This window comes from Homarus americanus, unplaced genomic scaffold (genome assembly GCF_018991925.1).
Source record: "Homarus americanus isolate GMGI-L3 unplaced genomic scaffold, GMGI_Hamer_2.0 scaffold19065, whole genome shotgun sequence".
In the NCBI taxonomy this organism is placed as follows: domain Eukaryota; kingdom Metazoa; phylum Arthropoda; class Malacostraca; order Decapoda; family Nephropidae; genus Homarus; species Homarus americanus.
This window is the reverse complement of record NW_024757463.1, coordinates 213135-225428: the sequence shown is the minus strand read 5'-3', so window position 1 is coordinate 225428 and position 12294 is coordinate 213135. Positions and strand designations below refer to the sequence as shown.

The 12294-nt window shown below is 36.9% G+C and overlaps 1 long non-coding RNA gene across 1 annotated transcript; it reads left to right on the top strand.

The window, feature by feature from the left end:
* Positions 1–1246: 1246 nt before the first annotated feature.
* Positions 1247–8624, top strand: LOC121857518. The gene is made up of 3 exons (XR_006087226.1): positions 1247–1474; positions 7460–7584; positions 8590–8624. It is a non-coding gene; the product is annotated as an uncharacterized LOC121857518 (long non-coding RNA).
* Positions 8625–12294: the final 3670 nt, after the last annotated feature.

The window sequence follows — 12294 nt, the reverse complement described above, 5'->3', positions numbered from 1 at the left end:
CCTTGACTTAAATTTACGACAATAGTGATGAAATTAACTTACGAAGCTCCAAACGATGTTTCATTATGTTTAAAGTATTATAAAGGAGATAAAACTTTTATTATTCATTAACTGGTTATGTTAAAAGCCGTTATCGTTCAGTAATGACTTATGTCAGTTCGGCGATATGGCCAGGATGTTAGGTTATAAAAATCATGTATTCTGATATATAATCTTTCTGATTAATCAAAATTTATTTCCTCCGCCATTTTTAGGATCTTAAAAATAAATTAAAGAATTTTTATTTAGTAATAAGTTTTCTGACTTGGCTTCTTAATGCAGACACCTGTTGTTGAATATTACATTATGACCTTTTCTTAATAGGCTGGTTTTGGTTTTGTAAGTTTTTGGTCTGATTTTATCCCACAATTTCCGTCAATTTTAAAGCCCTGACAATTTATAAGTTAAATAAATAAGTAAAAAATAAATTAAAACGCCATAAAGTAAATTAATCGTATTATTTGCTCTCACTATTAATCAATGTGAGTTACGTGATTAACCTTTTCTGAATCTTAACTTAATTCTTTTATTATATTTATCACATATTAACAGCAGAAATTATATTATTGCATGTGATGAATTAATCCCAAACACCTAAGTTTGATTTATTGCCAAAGTTTAAATATTTTGCTGTAAAGTAAATGAACCAATATAACGTACAGTGAAACCTCCATATAGCGGACTTATCTCCATATATTCCCTTAAATAGAGGTGTTACATTAAATAAACCCTCGAAGGATAGAAGGATAAGCATAAAGAAATATAGATTTTAATTATTTATGGAATATTTCTGCCGTAAATGAGTCACCCTCCACCTATCATTGATCTACGGCTCATAAATTCCATAATAACTCTTGTAATATTTCTCCCTGATAGTTATTTTTATTGTCAGGTCGATAACTCAAATATTATCATTCCTCTGATAAATGAACTTGAGGAGACTTGTAGCCTTGAGTGTCCAGTTGGCAGACACAGAATTTAACACCGATTATAATTCGTGAAAACTATCATTGTAGCTTTATATGGTGATTTAAGAGGTTAATTTAATGTATAATATTAATAGGTGCTTATCAGGATGTTAATAGTTGGCTTTTATAAGGAAATAAATGGGATATAATGGAATAATATGGGGAATATTTTTAGCGAGGAGGAATGGGTGTTGTGATGGGTGTCGGCCGTGACGTCACATGTTAGTGTATCACCAGACGTGGTCGAGGGAGGACGCGGGCTGTTATCTATCTCCTTCCCGTATTTCAACACATATAAACCCCAGTACATTACTCTATATTAAGTGTTAAACTAAACCAGTGTATAGAACCGAAAATAAACCAGATTATAAGTGAAATACATAATCTACCGAGAAAAACATTGATCCGTTCTGAATGTAATACAATCAACTAACTCAACTATTGGCTTTTTCAATTCATCTTTAAAGGTATTAGTTTATAATGACCTAATACATGTTTAGTGTGTGGTAGAAGTAGTTTAGTAGTACGATGTAGATTGTGGTAGGCGTTACTGAAGGCGTTAATGTAGTGTGGCGTCTTGTGTACTGAGTGGTCTGCTGGCCCACATGTTGATCTGAATATTATTTGAATCATTATTTTGTATTTTTTTGTAGTTTGTTGTATTTCATTGCATTTGTATTTTAACTTATAGTATTTTATAGTGGATATTATTGTTTTTGTTATAATCTAACCTAACCAAACCTAACCAGTGCTAACGAGACCTAACCCAGTCTTAACCTAACCAAATCTAACCTAACCAAACCTAACCAGTGCTAACGAGACCTAACCCAGTCTTAACCTAACCAAATCTATCCTAATCTAACCTAACCAAAGCTAACATAATCCAACCCAGTCCTAACCTGTTACCTAACCAAATCTATCCTAATCTAACCTAACCTAGTCTCATCCCAAGCTAATCCAGTCCTCTCCTAACGTAGATCTTAACCTAACCCCCTAGATAGCATTAGGGTGTTTAATCTTCAGGTGACCCGTTGCTAGGATAACATTTACCTAGCTTGAGACCGACCCCGGATACAGACCTCACGGAGACATTTCAAGACTGGCTGGTTTGGTAGGTAGGGATGTAATGTAATGTAATGTAAAGGATATTGTTTCTGTCTAACGCTTGAGATTATAAATTATATAGAAAATATTGATAAAATTACCCCCAGACACTTGGCACCTTCAATATACAGACAGATTTATAAGGGCGAGAGAGAGACTAAGAGAGAGAGTTTTCTATGGAGGTGTGTGTAAACATAGGAGCCTAGTATGGACCAATAAGACTTGATTGCAGTTTCTCTTTTCCACGTGACATATGCCTGTTGTCTTAGGACCTGACCTGGGGCAAAATGACCTTGTTTTTTTATATATGTGATCGTTTAGGATAAAGTTTGTGACCATATTTGAGAACTACTGGTGAACATAATACAGGTATACAGTTCAGCATGTATTATAGACAATGTAGGTATACAGTTCAGCATGTATTATAGACAATGTAGGTATACAGTTCAGCATGTATTATAGACAATGTAGGTATACAGTTCAGCATGTATTATAGACAATGTAGGTATACAGTTCACCATGTATATACACAATGTAGGTATACAGTTCACCATGTATATACACAATGTAGGTATACAGTTCACCATGTATATACACAATGTAGGTATACAGTTCACCATGTATATACACAATGTAGGTATACAGTTCACCATGTATATACACAATACAGGTATACAGTTCACCATGTATATACACAATGTAGGTATACAGTTCACCATGTATATACACAATGTAGGTATACAGTTCACCATGTATATACACAATGTAGGAATACAGTTCACCATGTATATACACAATGTAGGTATACAGTTCACCATGTATATACACAATGTAGGTATACAGTTCACCATGTATATACACAATGTAGGTATACAGTTCACCATGTATATACACAATTGTGGGTATACAGTTCACCATGTATATACACAATGTGGTATACAGTTCAGCATGTATATACACAATGTAGGTATACAGTTCACCATGTATATACACAATGTAGGTATACAGTTCACCATGTATATACACAATGTAGGTATACAGTTCACCATGTATATACACAATACAGGTATACAGTTCTGTATATAATATGTGGTATACAGTTCACCATGTATATACACAATGTAGGTATACAGTTCACCATGTATATACACAATGGTATACAGTTCACCATGTATATACACAATGTAGGTATACAGTTCACCATGTATATACACAATGTAGGTATACAGTTCACCATGTATATATAAATGTAGGTATACAGTTCACCATGTATATACACAATGTAGGTATACAGTTCACATGTATATACACAATACAGGTATAGTTCACATGATATAATATGGTATACAGTTCACCATGTATATAAAATACAGGTATACAGTTCACCATGTATATAAAATGTGGTATACAGTTCACCATGTATATACACAATGTAGGTATACAGTTCACATGTATATACATAATGGTACAGTTCACCATGTATATACAAAATGTAGGTATACAGTTCACCATGTATATATACAATGTAGGATATAGGTCACATGTATATACACAATGTAGGTATACGTTCATGTATATACACAATGTAGGTATACAGTTCACCATGTATATACACAATGTAGGTATACAGTTCACCATGTATATACACAATGTAGGTATACAGTTCACCATGTATATAAAATGTGGTATACAGTTCACCATGTATATACACAATGTGTTATACAGTTCACCATGTATATATGTAGGTAAGTTCACCATGTATATACACAATGTAGGTATACAGTTCACCATGTATATACAATGTAGGTATACAGTTCACCATGTATATACACAATGTAGGTATACAGTTCACCATGTATATACACAAGGTATACAGTTCCATGTATATACACAATGTAGTTTTGTTTTGTGGTGTTTTTGTTTGTTTGTTTATGTGGTTTTGTTATGTAGTATACAGTTCACTTAACACCAGTTAGGAGACAAAATTAACACTGACACTAACAAGATACGTTCACTTAATGCCGTTTAGGAGACAAATTAATGTTCATAATATTGTGTTTAGGACAAAGAACATAAGAAAATAAGGAGTCTGCAATAGGCTGGTTGGCCTGTGCATGGCAGCTCCTGTCGAGAGCTACTACCACTCTCTATCATCCATGAATAGTGGAGACACTATTTGATAATACTGAACCAGAAAATGGAAACATGAATGCACAGAACTTAACAGAACCTGACCTTACCTTACCTAACATCCTAGCCAAGTGACAGACCCTCTGCCATATTAAACAGAATCTTAGGTAAGGCTAGGAAGTTTTGGTTAGACTGGTTGGGTCAGGTTCTGTAGATTCTCATTCCCTTTTGCATGTTTTATATCTGAAATTTTGGTTCAATTTCATAAGGTATTTCTGGTGCTAACCATCTCCTTCACCATACAATATTGTGTTGGCTGTTAGGTAAGGTTAAGTCATGTTAGATTAGGTTAAGTCATGTTAGATTAGGTTAAGTCATGTTAGATTAGGTTAAGTCATGTTAGATTAGGTTAAGTCATGTTAGATTAGGTTAAGTCATGTTAGATTAGATTGTCATGTTAGATTAGGTTAAGTCATGTTAGATTAGGTTAAGTCATGTTAGATTAGTTAAGTCATGTTAGATTAGGTTAAGTCATGTTAGATTAGGTTAAGTCATGTTAGATTAGGTTAAGTCATGTTAGATTAGGTTAGTCATGTTAGATTAGGTTCATGTTAGATTAGGTTAGAGTCATGTTGGATTAGGTTAAGTCATGTTAGATTAGGTTAAGTCATGTTAGATTAGGTTAAGTCATGTTAGATTAGGTTAAGTCATGTTGGATTAGGTTAAGTCATGTTAGATTAGGTTAAGTCATGTTAGATTAGGTTAAGTCATGTTAGATTAGGTTAAGTCATGTTATAGTTAAGTCATGTTAGATTAGGTTAAGTCATGTTAGATTAGGTTAAGTCTATGTTAGATTAGGTTGTCATTTAGATTAGGATAAGTCATGTTAGATTAGGTTAAGTCATGTTAGATTAGGTTAAGTCATGTTAGATTAGGTTAAGTCATGTTAGATTAGAGTTAAGTCATGTTAGATTAGGTTAAGTCATGTTAGATTAGGTTAAGTCATGTTAGATTAGGTTGAAGTCATGTTAGATTAGGTTAAGTCATGTTGGATTAGGTTAAGTCATGTTAGATTAGGTTAAGTCTTGTTAGATTAGGTTAAGTCATGTTAGGTTAGGTTAAGTCATGTTAGATTAGGTTAAGTCATGTTAGGTTAGGTTAAGTGTGGTTAAGTAAGTTAAGTTAGGAGAGCATCACAGTGGTTAATGTTAAGTGAAATAAGCTGGGACCAATCTTCAGGTGACCCCAACTATGTTTAACTATATTAACTAAACAACTGGACACTGTAAATTAATTTACAGTAAGTAAGTAAAATGTTGTGTTGTGTTAAGTTGTCCCATTGTGTGTGTTACCTTTATCACAACAACAGACAACACAAAGCTGATGACAGTATAACATCACTTTGTTTTACATTAACCAAGTTGTTTATCCCATATATATTAATATATGTATATTATTGTTACCTCAGGCTGATATAACCTACCGAGAGACACTCCAGGCTGATATAACCTGCCAGAGACTACCAGGCTGATATAACCTGCGAGACTACCCCAGGCTGATATAACCTGCAGAGACTACCCCAGGCTGATATAACCTGCCAGAGACTACCTCAGGCTGATATAACCTGCAGAGACTACCTCAGGCTGATATAACCTGCCACAGACTACCCCTGGCTGATATATGTACCGAGACTACCCAGGCTGATATAACCTGCAGACTACCCCAGGCTGATATAACCTGCCGAGACTACCGGCTGATATAACCTGCCGAGACTACTGGCTGATATAACCTGCCGAGAACTACTGAGCTGATATAACCTGCACAGACTACTGATATAACCTGCCGAGAGACTACCCAGGCTGATATAACCTGCAGAGACTACCCAGGCTGATATAACCTGAGCCAGAGACTACCCAGGCTGATATAACTGCCAGAGACTACCCCAGGCTGATATAACCTGCCTGAGCCCCAGGCTGATATAACCTGCACAGCTTCCCCAGGCTGATATAACCTGCAGAGACTACCCCAGGGCTGATATAACCTGCCAGAGACTACCCCAGGCTGATATAACCTGCCGGAGACTACCCCAGGCTGATATAACCTGCCAGAGACTACCCTGGCTGATATAACCTGCCAGAGACTACCTCAGGCTGATATAACCTGCCACAGACTACTGAGCTAGTAACCTGCCACAGACTACCCCAGGCTGATATAACCAGCCAGAGACTACTCAGGCTGATATAACCTGCCTGAACTACCCCAGGCTGATATAACCTGCCACAGACTACCCCAGGCTGATATAACCTGCACAGACTACCCCAGGCTGATATAACCTGCCAGAGACTACCCAGGCGTATAGCCTGCAGAGACTACCCCAGGCTGATATAACTGCAGGACAGGCTGATATAACCTGCGAGACTACCCAGGCAGTATAGCTACCAGGTTTCCCAGGCTGATATAGCCAGAGACTTTGAGCTGATATAACCTGCAGAGACTACAGGCTGATATTGCCGAGACTACCTGGCTGATATAACCTGCCAGAGACTACTGAGCTGATATAACCTGCCGAGACTACCCAGGCTGATATAACCAGCCAGAGACCCCCAGGCTGATATCTACTGCAGAGACTACCCCTGGCTGATATAACCTGCCAGAGACTACTGAGCTGATATAACCTGCACAGAACTACCCCAGGCTGATATAACCTGCCAGAACCCCAGGCTGATATAACCTAGAAGACTACCTCAGGCTGATATATGCAGAGACTACCCAGGCTGATATAACCTGCCACAGACTACCCCAGGCTGATATAACCTGCTGCTACGCTGTTGTTTCTACCAGACTACCCCAGGCTGATATAACACAGACTACCCCAGGCTGATATAACCTGCCACAACTACCCCAGGCTGATAAACCTGCAGACTACCCAAGCTGATATAACCTCCACAGACTCCCCCAGGCTGATATAACCTGCCACAGACTACCCCAGGCTGATATAACCTGCCACAGACTACCCCAGGCTGATATAACCTGCCACAGACTACCCCAGGCTGATATAACCTGCCACAGACTACCCCAGGCTGATATAACCTGCCACAGACTACCCCAGGCTGATATAACCTGCCACAGACTACCTGACTGATATAACCTGCCTACCCCAGGCTGATATAACCTGCCACAGACTACAGGCTGATATAACCTGCCACAGACTACCCCAGGCTGATATAACCTGCCAGAGACTACCCCAGGCTGATATAACCTGCCACAGACTACCCCAGGCTGATATAACCTGCCAGAGACTACCCAGGCTGATATGACACACTAACAACTTGTGCAGAATAAGGTGAGATAGTCTGTGTGTAATTATAGTGTTGAGAGAGATATCATTTGTAATTTTATTCAAGTAAATATTCCATAAGAAATACTGTATATCACTTGACTTAACCTCTTAGTACAATGCCTTAATCCCTGATACTATCTTAACCCTTTGGGTATGTTGACATTCCTGTAGTACATTAATATTAGTGTGGTCATTAGACTCATAAGTTAAGTACCATAATAAAGTGATATTGAGTCTCAACTATAAGATGAATCACAAGGTGGAGACAGGGAAGTGGGTCTTCCTGTTACTCCTAATTCAGCCAAACAATAGAGGATTGATGTTAGCTTACATGGTGGTGAAGACTCTCATGCCCTTCTTGTACAGGGTACCTTCATACCAGCTGTCTCATTTATTGGCATCTGGTAGGTAGGTAGTGTTTGGTTTCCTCAGGGAGTTGTGACACAGTTTTGTCTGCTGTTTCCTCCTGTGTGTTGGCATTAAGTGTTACTGTGCCTCCAGCTGAGGTCACATCCAACACATTCTTGCACATTTAAAATCATTCACACTTTGTTTCAATCCAATATGTTTGTGTCAATCATTTCACCTATAGAGTTAGCAGATAGTAATATTGTTGTAACATGATGAGTGAAGCTGTAGAGAGAGTGTGTGTGTCGTCTGGCTTAGTGGGTCCAGTGTCTTACTGACTCTTACAGCAGTAATATTCTTGTGTCTACTAAAGTGATTAGGAAGACAGTGATATGATTGGAAGACAGTCCTAGTGAGCTTGGTCAAGATGAAACTGGTGAAATAACAGAACCACTGAGTAAATATGAGGGACAGTTGGTGGTGATGTCTGCGCTCCATAATTCCCTCAAACTTTGGCGTAAACCTGATTAACTAGTAATTAAAACGAATTACTTTTAGAATATTTTCATTTTACACAAGTTGATTTAGTCACTTGTAGTTTTCATTTATAAATTGTAATTTTTATAAAAATATTATCTAAGGCAAAATATTTTGTTTCAGATACTGTGATGTCACATCTCAAGACCAAGTGTAACTAAGTAGAAGTTCACAATGTCAAGCAGAGATAAAAAGTTCTCCTGTGAGGAATGTGGCAAACAGTTTTGTTTAAAGTCTACTCTTCAGACACATTTACTTATACACAATGGTATGAAGGAGTTTGAATGTGAAGAATGTGGGAAACATTTATCATCTAAGAGTACTCTCAAGAAACACATTCTTGGACACAGTGGAATAAAGAAGTTTGACTGTGAGAAATGTGGAAAACGTTTTGCACAAAAGAGTACTCTCAAGAGACACATTCTTGGACATAGTGGAATAAAAAAGTTTCAATGTGAGGAATGTTGGAAATGTTTCTCACAGAAGAGTCATCTTAAGAGACACATTCTTGGACACAGTGGTATAAAGGAGTTTGAATGTGAGGAATGCAAGAAATGTTTCTCACGCAAGAATCATCTCAACAGACACATTCTTGGACACAGTGGTATAAAGGAGTTTGAATGTGAGGAATGTGGGAAATGTTTCTCGAGCAAGAATCATCTCAACAGACACATTCTTGGACACAGTGGTATAAAGGAGTTTGAATGTGAGGAATCTGGGAAATGTTTCTCACACAAGAGTGATCTCAAGGGACACATTCTTGGACACAGTGGTACAAAGGAGTTTGAATGTGAGGAATGTGGGAAATGTTTCTCGCGCAAGAGTGCTCACAAGAGACACATTCTTGGACACAGTGGTATAAAGGAGTTTGAATGTGCGGAATGTGGGAAACATTTTGCAGAAAAGGGTCATCTCACTACACACATTCTTGTACACAGTGGTATAAAGGAGTTTGAATGTGAGGAATGTGGGAAATGTTTCTCACGCAAGAGTGCTCTCAAGAGACACATTCTTGGACACAGTGGTATAAAGGAGTTTGAATGTGAGGAATGTGGGAAATGTTTCTCACAGAAGAATGTTCTCAAGAGACACATTCTTGGGCACAGTGGTATAAAGGAGTTTGAATGTGAGGAATGTGGGAAATGTTTCTCACGCAAGAGTGATCTCAAGGGACATATTCTTGACACAGTGGTATAAAGGAGTTTGAATGTGAGGAATGTGGGAAATGTTTCTCACGGAAGAGTAATCTCACTACACACATTCTTGGACACAGAGGTATAAAGAAGTTTGAATGTGAGGAATGTGGGAAATGTTTCTTACAAAAGGTTAATCTCAAGAGACACATTCTTGGACACTGTGGTATAAAGGAGTTTGAATGTGAAGAATGTGGGAAATGTTTCTCACGCAAGGGTCATCTCAAATGTCATAAACTTGTGCATGAAAAAAACAGAATTCAATAAATGTTTGAGTGACTTTAACAGAAGGTAAATGTGCCACATAAACTTGAATACAGTGATATACATCAATATAAAACCACTTGAACAAACTCTATGAATGTAGCAGAAATAAAGACAAGTGACAAATGCCACTTTTATAGATATCAAACACAAGTTATAATTATTTGCTTTTAAGATGTAAATTTCTTCTACCATGGCCTTAGTGTATACATTTGGTGTTGGTTAAATATCACTCATAATAATTCTCCATTTTGTTTCATCAGCCTTTTAAATGTTATTTACAGTACAGTAGTAAGCAAAGGTAAAACTTATCATCTTTGTGCTTAAAATTTCATCTTCACTAGATAAGCTTTGTTGAACATTGATGAACTCTCATTTACTATAATTTGTGCATCAGTAGTTGTGTCAACTGTGTATGTCTGTCTTTATTTACACTTGACGTAAGTTTTGTTACAAGTACGTACATTAACACGGGTAGTAAATCATCTTGGTAAAGTAGTACAGTGGTGGTAGACCATTTGTTATAGTCAAGGTGTTGTCACTATCTCACGGAAACTCTTCAATCTCTGTTGAAATTGTACGTAAATATTTGATAAGTTTTGCTCAACTCTGACGAGATATTTTGATAAGACTAAAATGGTTGGTAGTTTTGATTCATGTTTTAAATATATTCTTTCATCACTTACAGATATATGGTACCATTGTCTGGTAAATAATGGTTAGGGTTCATATATAGTACCTGGTGTTATGGGGCAGATGAACTTTAACACCTCTTAACTGTATATAATATCATGCTTAATATATTGTTCAGTTAGCATCTTGGACCTTAGTTAGGTAACTCTTCTTGGTTATATATAAATTCATCCCTGGAACAGTCATTTTCTTATAGTAGCCAATGCTGAAATGTCAAACTCTGGGTTAAAATTAGTTGTTTGATCATGTCAAGCAGAAGACTTGTTTAAATTAACATACAGTATTTAGATATTTGCTGTTCTTATATACAACTTTTCCTAATAGTACTGGCATGTGTTTATCTAGCAATGGTGTTTTAAAAAATGATTGCTACAAGAATGTCATTAATTTTGTGCACCTGAATATATAGTTTTATGTTAATACAGGCTGTCCCCAACTTACAACAGGGATACATTCCTGGACCCATAGTTTAGGTTAGGTTAAAGCCCATACAAAACAACAATAATATCCCATATATAACAAATAATGTAAATAAAGTGATGTTAAACAATATATAAGGATAAAAATAATGTAAAAAATGGGATTTTAATTACAAGTTTTTGTGGTGAATGTATTGGGATCCCGTTCATAAGTGCGGGTGATGGTAAGTCGGACGGTCGTAACTCGGGGACTGCCTGTATACACTTTATGTTTGGCCATGATGTGCCACAAACATTAATATCTTACAGAATGAGATATAAGTATTTAAACTATTGCTGAATATTTTATTACAACCCCAATATTGTAGAACAAGTGTACAGTAATGGCTGGTCTTCAGATACTGTATGTGGATGTACTAAATTAATATTGCTGTAATTGCCCTAAAATTCATTATGAGTAAAGAAGCATTAAAATAATAAGTTTTGTATTTATGGAATTTAATGAGCAGAAGATTCCATGGCTGGTTTATATTTTGAGTTGAGAGCCAAATGTTAGATTGGTCTGGACGACACCCGGGGAGGAGCCAAGGTAATATTTATGATAATTTACTGTTTTATGACCGTAATTATTGCTGGAAATGATTCTAGATAGAATATTATTAAACAACATGATGGCAAGGGTTGAAGGTGACTGCCAATAACTCATAGAGATGAGTATTTTGTATAAATTTGGGTCACTTGTATATTACATTGTGTATACAGTGAACTGGAATCATAATATATTATTTATTGACATCATATTTATATTGTCTCCATATTACAAGTCCTACTGCGTCCCGAGAGACACGGGTACCAGTGTATTACATTGGTACTCGTGTCATGCAGAACACACTATAACTTGTGGTATGGAGACAATATTTATATGATTTAAGGACTGGGAGTTAGCACCACCAAAGAGTGGGTAGCATACAAGAATTAAATCTAAATTATTATGTATAAGTAGGAGGTGACATAGTGGTCAGTGACTCTTCCTGTGGTAGGAGGTCCCTGACAGTGGGACAGTCAAGGCAGTAGTGTTGAGGGAAGTTAGCATTGGGACAGTTACTGAGTTTACAGGAAGAGAAGTGCAGGCCATCTCCCACCTCAGATACTAACCTAATGCTAAAAGAGACAACATTATATCTGCTGACCATAAGTCCACTTCGACGATACTTGTGTGGACGAGGAAGAAAGTGATCATAGTTTTGGGTGGATATATC